Source organism: Cydia fagiglandana, chromosome 12, assembly GCF_963556715.1.
Source record: "Cydia fagiglandana chromosome 12, ilCydFagi1.1, whole genome shotgun sequence".
Lineage (NCBI taxonomy): Eukaryota > Metazoa > Arthropoda > Insecta > Lepidoptera > Tortricidae > Cydia > Cydia fagiglandana.
This window is the reverse complement of record NC_085943.1, coordinates 5,836,248-5,849,411: the sequence shown is the minus strand read 5'-3', so window position 1 is coordinate 5,849,411 and position 13,164 is coordinate 5,836,248. Positions and strand designations below refer to the sequence as shown.

General features: G+C 38.1%; 1 protein-coding gene across 1 annotated transcript in view; it reads left to right on the top strand.

The window, feature by feature from the left end:
* LOC134669493 (limbic system-associated membrane protein-like) overlaps nt 1-13,164 on the top strand; it is a 124,559-nt gene that overhangs the window by 89,306 nt on the left and 22,089 nt on the right. The window lies entirely within an intron of this gene.

Genomic DNA, 13,164 nt, shown 5'->3' with positions numbered 1-13,164 from the left:
TTTTCAAAATAGTATGTTTTATAACTTAAAAGCAAGGAATCTTAAGAAAACAGTTAAAGCAAATTCTGAAATGATAAATTCAAAAGGCGGAATTTCACTGTTCCTTACACAGTAACGCTTAACAAGATAAATAAATGAAATTCAGAAAGCAAACATGGGAACGTTTCTCTAATTTGAAACGGGATGGGAATCTTGAATTTCTCATGAGGTAAATCATATCAATTAGTGATGTACCGACTATTGATTTGGCCGACTAGCCGACTAGCCGACTAATCGGCGCTCGGATGGCCGATTAGTCGGCCGACTAGTCGGCTAGTCGGCCGGATCATTAGTTTCGTCTAAGTTCGGTTCAGATGCACTTAAAAACAACCGTTTTATCCCTTTCTATTCGTCATATTATAAATATACATATAGTAACGCTGAAAAATTAAATGAACAAAAAATTCTTAAGGCTATATGTCATACGAAAATTCGAACAAAAGTTTTCGTAAATAGGATTGTGGGTAAAATAGGTGAAAAGCTTATGGTAAATATTTGCTGTTTATATCTTTTTGCCCCGTTTTTCTGTCATTTATAGCAAATTCTGAAATGATAAATTCAAAAGGCGGAATTTCACTGTTCCTTACACAGTAACGCTTAACAAGATAAATAAATGAAATTCAGAAAGCAAACATGGGAACGTTTCTCTAATTTGAAACGGGATGGGAATCTTGAATTTCTCATGAGGTAAATCATATCAATTAGTGATGTACCGACTATTGATTTGGCCGACTAGCCGACTAGCCGACTAATCGGCGCTCGGATGGCCGATTAGTCGGCCGACTAGTCGGCTAGTCGGCCGGATCATTAGTTTCGTCTAAGTTCGGTTCAGATGCACTTAAAAACAACCGTTTTATCCCTTTCTATTCGTCATATTATAAATATACATATAGTAACGCTGAAAAATTAAATGAACAAAAAATTCTTAAGGCTATATGTCATACGAAAATTCGAACAAAAGTTTTCGTAAATAGGATTGTGGGTAAAATAGGTGAAAAGCTTATGGTAAATATTTGCTGTTTATATCTTTTTGCCCCGTTTTTCTGTCATTTATAAAGTGCCGACTAATCGGCCATTTTTGCCGACTAGTCGCCGACTAATCGCCGACTACAAATGAGGCCGGATAGTCGGCTTTCCCGACTAGTCGGCGACTAGTCGGTACATCCCTAATATCAATCTCATTCTGTACACTGCGTTCCGTCGTCGCTTATGGTGGGAATAAATATCATTAGAGAATTCCTTACAATTGAAATCCGACTTAAATGAGCGTATTGCGGATGTGATATGACAGACATAAAATTATTCTGAATTTGAAAGAGTAATCTGACAGACGCATGAGTAGAAACATGGAAATAAAAGTAATTTTAACCCATGAAAAGTGTTAGATCGATGCCATAACGCAGTAATCTCATCAAATACACGCACACAAAAGTCAAATCACTGTTTTTAACTCTAACCATTAGCTTATAATAGACAAATTATTACAATAGGCTGTACTAATGTCTTTTTCACTGTTTGGTATTTAGTTGCAAGTGCTTAAACAACCAGCCCGTAATTGCGAAGCGGACACTTCCAACCTAACTATAGAAGGGAAACCCCTAACCGAAGTGTCCACTTTCAAGTATCTTGGGAGCCAGATCAGAAAGGATAACAGACTAGCCTCCGAGATCCCATCTAGGATTGCTAAGGCTGCGTCCACCTTCGGTCGGTTAACGCATCGTGTCTGGGGATCGCATGATCTAAAGCTGCAGACGAAGTTGTCGGTGTACAAAGCCATGGTTCTTCCGATTCTTTTGTATGCTTCGGAAACATGGTGTTTGTACAAAGGCGACATTCGCTTGCTAGACACGTTCCACTTACGTTGTCTACGTTCCATTCTGCATATAAAGTGGCAAGATCGCGTTCCCAACACTGAAGTACTTCGTCGTTGCAAGATGCCTGGCATGGAGGCGCTCTTGATGAAGGGTCAGCTAAGGTGGTGTGGGCATGTTTGGCGTATGAGTGATTGCAGACTACCGAAATCCGTTTTCTACTCCCAGCTATCAGCTGGTAAACGGAAGCAAGGTGGGCAGCACCCACGTTACAAGGATGTGCTTAAGCGCCACCTAACTGCCTGCGGTATACCACCTGACAAATGGGAGGAGCTTGCTTCTCAGCGGCCAGAATGGCGTTCTCGCGTTAAGATGAGCGTAAAGAACTTTGAAGACGCTCGTCTCATTGACCTTGATGCGAAACGTCAGATACGTAAATTTACGTATCTGACGTTTCGCATCACCCCGGCCGAAACCCTCCTATAATTATACTTACAATAATTCTGGTCAACTTTACTGTCCCACCTGCGATAGAGTTTTTAAAAGTAAGTTCGGCTTTGCCAGCCATATCAGAGCTCACGCTCGTAATTAGCTAGGGTCGCCGTTGCCGATTACGGCATAGATAACTATATATATATGTCGGGAATTGTGGGCGTATCATACTATCTGCAGCACATCAGAACCTTCAATCGTGGATGACGAGGGCCTTCAATGAAATACGTTGTTCAACTCACAATCTTTACTGCACAAGACTCATTACAAATCACAGCACGCGATACGTTTCTTATCTTAAGCAAACCAGTGGATTTGACCCAGGAGCCGCACAGACGTCATCTTCTCCCGTTCGTTCTCATCGTGCTTCTTCTCAAGATTGATTGACAGCATAACTTCAATTGTTCTGGACTTCAATTGTTTTAATAGCGCACTCTATGACGTCTTAGCGGAACTGCGTCGAACGCCACTCGGGTGTACGTAACACCCTAGTTTGCTCTATTTGTCAAGGTTTGCATGATAAAACGCCTCTTGAAGGCGACAGATGGCACATCTCAGCCATTCTCCGACACGGCCCACCTGACATTGTACGGGTCCCTCCGTACATTATCCATCCCCCTTTATGATTTTCACTGGTAGACTAGAGCGAAGATCAGATTCCTTCTGCTTCCAAAAGTAGAGGACTGTAGAGCGCAGTTCATCTGCACCACCACGGCATCCTGACATTGTATGCATCACTGCATACATCTGCGGACAGAATACAACAATCTGAGGTATCTAAGCTCATTGCTCGGCCTACCTGACCAAAGTAAGTTTTCCCATAACTTTTGAATACTGACAGGTAACTCAACTCTTTCAACAACACGCACAAGATCATTGTTGTGAATAAACAAGTTTAGCATAAGTATAACCATATTCAATAAGGCCAAATTTAACAGAAATGGCGTATGGGCTAGAGATACATTTCGAACAATTCATTAAGAGATTTAAAATTATCCAAACAGCGTGAAAATAATATCACCATAAAGATACAAACTAGCTTTTAAATGAACCTCACCACAGAGATTTCTCTCAGTTGAAAAACATCTTGTATTGAGCTCTCCATACTATACGGTTTTCCATATTTTACTGCTTTTATGAACATTATCTGCGTACCTACTCATTACTTAAACGTTTAGTATTCCCTAAGAGTTTAGTGTTCCTACTAATACATTTTCTTATTTCAACCTTGATCCAACTTTGTTTGCCATTTTTATCATTACCTCACAATTTTGGCTCCAATCACAGAAAACAGCGATGAAAGTGGTTTATCCGTTTGAAAGATAATTTACCCAAAACCCGTGTATCGTCTCCGTTATCTCATGGCTAAATTGTTTGGTAAGTTTGGTTTTCATCAACGGTCAATTTGCATTCCGTTCAGTTTGCTGTTTACACCAACTTCTCTATTTTATTCCTTCTGTACGAACAAGGCAGCATGAGAAATTTTCAAAACGAAATATTATCAGGTAAGTCCAGTATTATACTTTCTACGTTAGCCAAATTGTATTTTTTTTTTTGGAGGAAACCCGCTTTAATAATTTTTATTAGGAAAAATAAAACAACGTGATCATAATATGATATTTACACACTCACATTACTGACTTTAGCTGATTGACATAATACTTCAAAAACCACAAAGAGCTCTCAGAAAGATCCAAATAGGTTGAACATGCATGAAATTAATAAAGTAAAGGAGTTCATAACCTGTTTTATAACGAATTCCAATACGAGGACCTAGAGTAACACGTGGCAGAATTTATTTTTTAAATCAAACCGCTGTACTCAAATTTTGCTAACTTCTTTATCTTCAAACAGAAAACAAATGCGTTCAACTCTATTTACTAAACATCGCCAACTATTTTCGTAAAAGATCATAATTGTAAGGAGTACCAACAACTTTTTGTACTAGTTCCATAACGTTCGTAATAATACTACATACTTTAATAATAATAGTCAGTAATTATCGCTATTGCCAAGATATAGATTTTATTACTCGCACTAACATCCATAGCATATGCACGACAATCAAATAATAATACCAAGACCGAACGGGATAGTCTTTTGAATTTTGAAAAGGTGTAATAGAGAAAGCGTTATTTTCCTATTTTGCAAATCTCATTTTTGCCGCTTACTACCGAAAAATACTAAAGTAGCACGTCAAAACCGTAAGCAATCTATCATTAGCCTTTGAGGGGAGCAATAATTTATACCATAATGCCAGGAATATTAAAAATGTGTTTTAAATCAGTCAGTGTTTTATCTCTTATGGATGCACGAGCAAGACGCAGCTTTGAGTGTTGAGCAAAAACTAAAAAAAATGTAGCTATTTGCACATACTCATTGATTGTTTTTTTTTCTAACCAAGACTTTCTTTTCACGTGCACCAACCAATGTCTGCAAGTCAACACCAACTTCTAAATAATAGTGCCAACACCTTGGCTTTACAACAGCTTGGTTCCAACACACAGCTAGCCTCATCGCCCGGTCCGAAACCACCATGAATTGCAGTTACGAATAGGACTGTGCCCACCAGCACCCAGCCCTTAAACGCCCTCTGGACAACTCAGGTTTCGGTTGCGACCGCCAACTCATGTGATGAACCTCTCAAATAAACTACTTATTCTTAATGGTATCACTACTGTTATTTGAAAGGGGCGTGAACTTCACGTTTTGTGTCTTATGTCAATGTCATAAAACCATTAGCGGTATACTTAGAGATATCTATTCCCAAAATTAATTCCTTTAAATAGTGTTTAAATAAATCAATGAATAATGTCCTTCTCGAACTGCTTACTTAGTTCATGCAATATGCAAAATTACATTAACCCATTGAGTAATACGTCAAATTAAGTATCAAATCGAATCTAAAATTGATCAATTCATTGTTAATTGAATTTGACTTACAAAATGCTTTTTTTAACAGTTATTCATCGTAAACAACATATCACTGACTCACAGAATATTGAGAATTGAAAAAAAATTCAATGCCGGATCCAAATTTAAGTGTTTTGTACTGTAAACTGTAAAATATCTGACTGCAACAATTACCAAAAAAGGATTCCTTCAGCTTCGATGGGGCCCTTTTACATTCTTCAAATAGAAACACACAATTTTAACCGTTACGACTTACGTTTTGACTATACAATTTTGGACGTAAAGTCATTTTAAGTACCTAATCAAAAAGATGTAATCGAAAACTAAGTCTGAACTAACTATCCGTCAACGGCCATAAACTTTGCACCGCTAAATCTAAATCTTCAGTTTATTTTTCATATCTAAGAATGTCACGCACACGCCTCTATCCTAGGCACAAGCTAACAAAACATAAATCATACTAACAGGCATATTGACAGTGTGTTCGAAAAATGATACCAACCACTCGTAACGCTTCTCACGATAATATTATTTGGTCCATGACACAATTTGAAATAGTACGTATCCACACAAAAATAATTAAGGTGCATTTTGCTAGAAGCTATTCAAGTTGTGCCGGAATTACGAGTACATGCCATATTGCTCAGAAAATCGTTAAACAGCCTTTACAAGTCCGCGAACCAAATTTCTTAACATACATTCTGACCATAAGGCTAGAGTAGGTATCTCGTCTCTGTTCTCATAATTTCCTAACTAGAACCCATCACGCTGGCTTTGTGTGATACACTCAACACAGTTAAAAATCATAAAAGAATGGACGCAACTCACGCGATATGCAACTTCCAGTGACAGTCTGAAAACCAGTAAATAAGCAGCTCATCTCGGTTATCTCTCAGCTTCTGTAAACAAGCTAAGGCACCCACGTTTTGTGCAACCGCAGCTTCTCCCCGTGCGAGACGGGAGATCTCGCAGCAACTATCTTCATTCTTCATGGTGCACAGCAGAGGACTGTAAACGGGTTTACTTAGATTTACCTAAAATATTTACAACAATTTCCACGAACATTTCACACAACATAACATAAAACGTAATTATGCAAAAACTTTATCACAATTTACAAAATATCAAATATGTCAACTGTCATTTCACTTCAAATATTTTCCATCACGATTCTTCTTTATTTTCCACCAGCGCCAGCATGAGATTTCTTCATTTTCTAAGGTTTTTATAACTCTTGAATTAAGGAATGCCAGGGATTTTCAAATTCAGGGCAGATTTTCGGGACCTTCAGTCCACCTTCATTTGGCAAATTTGAGCTTTCAAGAGGAATTCCGTAGCGAATTCCGTGTGTTCGGCCGCACTTCTGATGTCGGGAATTGTGGGCGTATCATACTATCTGCAGCACATCAGAACCTTCAATCGTGGATGACGAGGGCCTTCAATGAAATACGTTGTTCAACTCACAATCTTTACTGCACAAGACTCATTACAAATCACAGCACGCGATACGTTTCTTATCTTAAGCAAACCAGTGGATTTGACCCAGGAGCCGCACAGACGTCATCTTCTCCCGTTCGTTCTCATCGTGCTTCTTCTCAAGATTGATTGACAGCATAACTTCAATTGTTCTGGACTTCAATTGTTTTAATAGCGCACTCTATGACGTCTTAGCGGAACTGCGTCGAACGCCACTCGGGTGTACGTAACACCCTAGTTTGCTCTATTTGTCAAGGTTTGCATGATAAAACGCCTCTTGAAGGCGACAGATGGCACATTTCAGCCATTCTCCGACATATATATATATTTAGTTGCAGTTTCCTTGTTCTTTCAATTAGAACAAAATCAAAATATTAAGTAACTTATTGTTTCTAATTTCAATAAAATTATTTGCTTCTACGTATAAATTTTAAACCTTCCCTTTAGTCCCACAATATCAACCTCTTAAGGGATTATTAGGATCTTAAGGGAGGGGTAGAAGTATTTTACATATTAATTCGGATCACATAAACTTTCTGAATGTAAATATCATGTTATAATTTCACCAAAAAAGACAGCTATTCCTACTGTAATCCAAACATGCTTACAACCTTTTATATCTATCTAATATAATACCTTTATATATTTCGGGGATCTAGGAAACGGCTCTAACGATTTCGATGAAATTTGCTATATGGGGGTTTTCGGGGGCGATAAATCGATCTAGCTCTCTCTGGTCCTATCTCTGTAAAACGCGCATTAATGTTTTATAACGCGCATTTTAGAAGCAAAGCTCGGTTTCCCTTCCCAGCAGATATTATTTTAATTAGAGAAGGATTGTTCATTATTGAGTCAGTTAATTAGTACAACAAAACAAGTTCCGACAATAAAACAAACTTGGAACGTTAAAACAAGATTACACGGGCGTTAATTTTATGAGAGCAAATTTTACATCTCTTGGTGTTCGTGATAGTAAAGATTTGTTGATTTTTGGTGCTAGCTGTGTAAACTCTTATAAAGATGATGCTGTTATGGCTCCGTTTATTAAATGCATTTACTTATCATAAAAAAAAATTGAAGTAGGGGACGATGGGTACAAACAGCTCGAATATTTGTGAAACTATCTACAAGAGAGTGATTGTTTTAACGGGAAAGAGGCGCGGTTTCTAGCCATCAACATGATTATGGTTTACCCTGTACCCTTGAATTGCCGACAGACATTTCATCGAATGTTATTTCGAAGACAACGTTTCAAGTATTTTCATTTCATCGACAAGTCATTGCGTCGAAGAATTTATACTAGTAAATTTAAATCTGGGACTTTTAATTGGCACTCGAGTTATTTCGTATATAGTTTATATCGTGGTATTTCTTTACGGGTTTTCTTATTTCATTTTGGATTGCATTTAATAAAATTTATTACGCATAAAATTATTTCAATATGTAATATTTGACTTTGATAGCCGTTCGTTTCTGTGGGGGGTCGCAGTTCTAATCTAACCTAAACCTACTTTAAAAGCCATTCGTTTCTGTGTAGGGTCGCAGTTCTAACCTAACCTAAACCTACTTTGAAAGCCGTTCGTTTCTGTGTAGGGTCGCAGTTCTAACCTAACCTAAACCTACTTTGAAAGCCGTTCGTTTTTGTGTGGGGTCGCAGTTCTAACCTAACCTAAACCTACTTTGAAAGCCGTTCGTTTTTGTGTGGGGTCGCAGTTCTAACCTAACCTAAACCTACTTTGATAGCCGTTCGTTTTTGTGTGGGGTCGCAGTTCTAACCTAACCTAAACCTACTTTGATAGCCGTTCGTTTCTGTGTGGGGTCGCAGTTCTAACCTAACCTAAACCTACTTTGAAAGCCGTTCGTTTCTGTGTAGGGTCGCAGTTCTAACCTAACCTAAACCTGCTTTGAAAGCCGTTCGTTTCTGTGTGGGGTCGCAGTTCTAACCTAACCTAAACCTACTTTGAAAGCCGTTCGTTTCTGTGTAGGGTCGCAGTTCTAACCTAACCTAAACCTGCTTTGAAAGCCGTTCGTTTCTGTGTGGGGTCGCAGTTCTAACCTAACCTAAACCCACTTTGAAAGCCGTTCGTTTCCGTGTGGGGTCGCAGTTCTAACTTAACCTAAACCTACTTTTAAAGCCGTTCGTTTCTGTGTGGGGTCGCAGTTCTAACCTAACCTAAACCGACTTTGATAGCCGTTCGTTTCTGTGTGGGGTCGCAGAACTTCTAACCTAACCGAAACCTAAAATTGTTACAACAGAAAAATGTATAAATGAGTAGGTAGTACGACATATGTATAAAAATGTATTAAAGTAATACGTCGAATAAATGAATTGCAATGTTTAGTAGTTGTGCCAATTAAAATAATTTGAAACGAATCAGCGATCAAGTAATATTCGTTGAATAGTATTTCTACGCAGTAAGAAAAATTGAAATAAATAGTATATGAAACAAAATAACGCCAAACAATATTACTAGTACTAAGGTTTCGATGAATCGTTGTCGATGAAATAATATTCGATGAAAAATTTGTCGGCAAAACAAGGGTACACCCATGATTATCGGCAATTCTGCGCCCTCCACGCGGTAAATAGGTACGCGTGCAGATGGGTCTTCAGTACCTATAAAAAGTTTCTTTAATTCTTAGAGCTGTACAATAATATATGCGATCGAAGTAAAACTGTTACAACCGTACCCATCGTACCCCTTAACAACGCCATGTTCATCTGTCAAAGTCGGGTGCACGTTTTTATGGACTGGCACAGATTTTTATGAAAGGTAGCTAAATATTGCAATTGAAATGAAATTCTAATTTAGTGCGGATTTATACCATAATGACTATGACTAAGAATTAATACTTCGGACATATAGAAAGGATGGTGGCAGCCTCGAAAAGCTTTTTGTGACCGGCAAAGTGGATGGGAAAAGGCCTGGACGTGGACCCAGTCCAATACGTTGGTCCGACCAGATCTGTACCGCTCTTGACTCCATAGTTCAAATGGCTCTCCACACTACCAAGGACAGAACCAGATTCAAAAGCGAGGTCACGACCCTCAATACTGAGGATTACGACGCAAGGAGGAGGATGACTAAGAATAAAACAAGTCACCGAACAAGATGATAACGACCACAAGAACAGATAACACCATGTTTAACTACGTAAGTACGTACGTATTTCAGTAAGTCTGTAGAAGATCAGACATGGTCAGTTTTTTTCAGCGCTAAAAATATAATCCCAATCCTATACAAATATTAACTCTGAGTCCGCTCTCAGGCATCGTTATTATGGGTCTATTCGACTCGAGAATGAAGGATAATAACCTGCCCTGGCTATTTTAGTACGTGACAGTAGCAATAGTAGTGATAGCGAGTAGGCTCGATAGTCGCTATATGCAGCACTGGTCGAACCTGCATCGTTCCTCTGTGTGTGTGTACGCTGTCAAAGAAGCTTTCACGTAAGTTCGATTTACTAACTTTATGTCAAAGTTTCAATTATTATCCGAGTTCTGTAACCGAAGATACATCTCTTTATATTGGATTTGGACACTATTGTTCAATTGTTTTCTGTCTTTAGTTCAATAAGTCAGCCAGCAAGCTCATTCAATTGGGACCTAAGTAATCTAATATCAGTTCAGTCAACCCGGTTCAGAAATAGCCCAAGGTCAGACAGTGGAAAACTAAAGAGCTTACACGTGTTCCTATCGCTAGATCCGGATTTGAAAGTGTAAGTCGTGGTTAGGGACTGATGGGATTGTACTGATAGTGATGTTGCTACGGGGAAATATTTTAATACTGAAGGGACTACAGAAGGGAACCGAACTGAACGGATTCACTGACGTGTTTTTAGTTACTCGGGTGACATGTTTGCGAGTGACTAAGTGAAACTGTAAAATTAGCTTAATAGTTTGTCTCGCGGCAGTTTAAATTCGACTGAAGGGATTACAGGAAATTCGTAATTTTCTGGTAACCCTGCTAGTATTCCGAATATACAAGTATGATTGGGTGTTTATTAAGATGACTACTTACAGAATTACGGATGATGACTGCAGTCTGCAGCAGAATATTACTGTTTCGAAGTGACTAAATGAGTGATGTGAGAGAAGTGAAACAGTCACGGTCATTATGCCCGTGCTCGTTTATTATTAAAAAACAATTTAAACATTCCACTCACTTGCACGCGCACTCGTTTCGAACCCAGAAATGACTCCGCGCGAACGTTCACTACGAAACAGGTCAAAACCTGCACAATACGCACCTAAAAAACCGAAATGTAGGTATAGTTCCTCCGGCCAAATATTCGGCCGATAGCCAGGCCGAATATCCGGTATCCGGCCAAACAACTATCAGTTACATCTCTACTCATGACCACTCTCCCGCAGCGTCTGCCCACCTCTCTTCTGCGCTCTTAAAATTAACTACTACTTTTTCTGAGATCATCATCATCATCTCAGCCATAAGACGTCCACTGCTGAACATAGGCCTCCCCCTTTTTTGGGGGGTGAATGCCATAATCGCCACGCTTGGCATGCGGGTTGGCGATCGCAGTCGAGTACACCGAATTTGAGGGACGATATTGCCCGTCCACCGGTGGTCTTGGACGTGGTAAGGACATACCCGGGTCCTGGACGTAGTTTAAGGACATACCCGGGTCCCTTTTCTGAGATATTTTCAACATTTCCCGAGTTTTTATAATATCCCAGTGACCAAGTTGGATTGTCGAGCCTATATTACGCACGTAAGCTTATCAACGGCTACTTTGCTCTTTTTTCATGTAAACACAATGAAAGTCGAGTCGGCTTTTAAAATATTCCTTTGGGCCGTGCGTGACAGAGTTTATAACAGGACTTTTTTATTCACACACTCTTTTTTCGGCTTTGAAGGCTAATGGAAGTTTTAATGAGGGACAAAATAACGAGTAATTATTAAAATGAAATAATTTATTTAATTATTTATGTCGTTGTGTCGAATGCTATTACGAGTAGGTAGATAATAAATAAATCGTTAATAGTGTTTCAAACGCCATAATAAAATTGTTCTTGGCCAGCAATTAGTATAATTTCCGTTTCTATTCATTTATTTGACTATTATTATCGTATTTTTGATAGTTTACCTAACTATAAACATGTATATTATAATATTTATAATATACCATTTTAGTAAAGTGTTTTTCTAACTGTCTAAGCGTTATTACCAAGTTATTAAAATTAGCTACTTGCATAATTTTATTGAAAGACGTCAATCAATTATACTTTCTGTGAAATTCAAATGTTTCTATTTACCTATCTATTGTACCCCAAACACTTTCAAATTGCGAATATTAATTTGGATTAATTAATTTATATTCGTGTTGTTACGTGTTTAGTGAACATTTAAAAAAAAACTTTTGTGCATGTAGTCTTGCTAACTAAATACATTTTATGATAAATATTTACTTGCCTTTCACCAGTTTGAGTAAAATTAAAATATGTATTTTACTCATATCATATCTTATCATTATCACTATTATAACGAGTATGTTGTAAACGTGTCAGAATAATATTCTCATTGTACCATAAATTGGAAATTTTATTTTAAAAGCCATTTATTATGATCAGAAAAGCTGTACGAAGTAATAATGATTCCTTTCACGCAGCACAAGTAGGTGTACCATTTTGTCGAGTAGTTGTATTTGAATCTTTCAAATTAACTGACAGAGCTTTTACTTTATAAAATGTTGTTATTTATAATGTTAAGTTACTTTTCATGTAATGTTAATAGGGGTTGCAATTTTCAAGCTGTTTAAATGTTCTTTAAAAATATTACCTTGTCTGCTTTAATTTAAGTACCGATTGAAATTTTGAATTTTGACAGTTTTGTTTAGGGCTCCACAGACTAATACGATATGACCGCGATTTATCAAGTGCCTACGTTTTCAATTTCTCAGACATAAAACACCACATGCTATAAATACAGCATATCAAGTAACAGACAGTATTTGAGTCTTGAGACCAGTGTTCGAAAGGAGTGGCGCGACAGTAGGTATATCTCGCCCGCGAGATAGATAGATAACGCGTCCTTCTTTGAAACAGTTAGAAAAAGGCGTAAATACAATACAAAGTGGATGTATTGAATATTGTGGAAGAAATTACTTATATAAACCGTAAAAACTCCCCAGCCTGTGTGGACTTGTTTATCTTACGGTTTTACAAAAACACTCCCTCTCTTTGGCAAGCTTCTAGAGTGTTTTTGCAATACCGGAGGTTAAAGTGGGCGTGAATTGAGTGCCGACCCGCCGAATTTAAGAGAGAGCAGATCTAGCCAAGCGGCAAAGGCTGATCGCCCAAATTAGGCCGTCTATGCCTTGTAGATACTCATCATCATGAGGCCTTTTACGTATTGACAGATGATTCATTACGTATTGACAGATGATTCATTACGTATTGACAGATGGTAGCTGA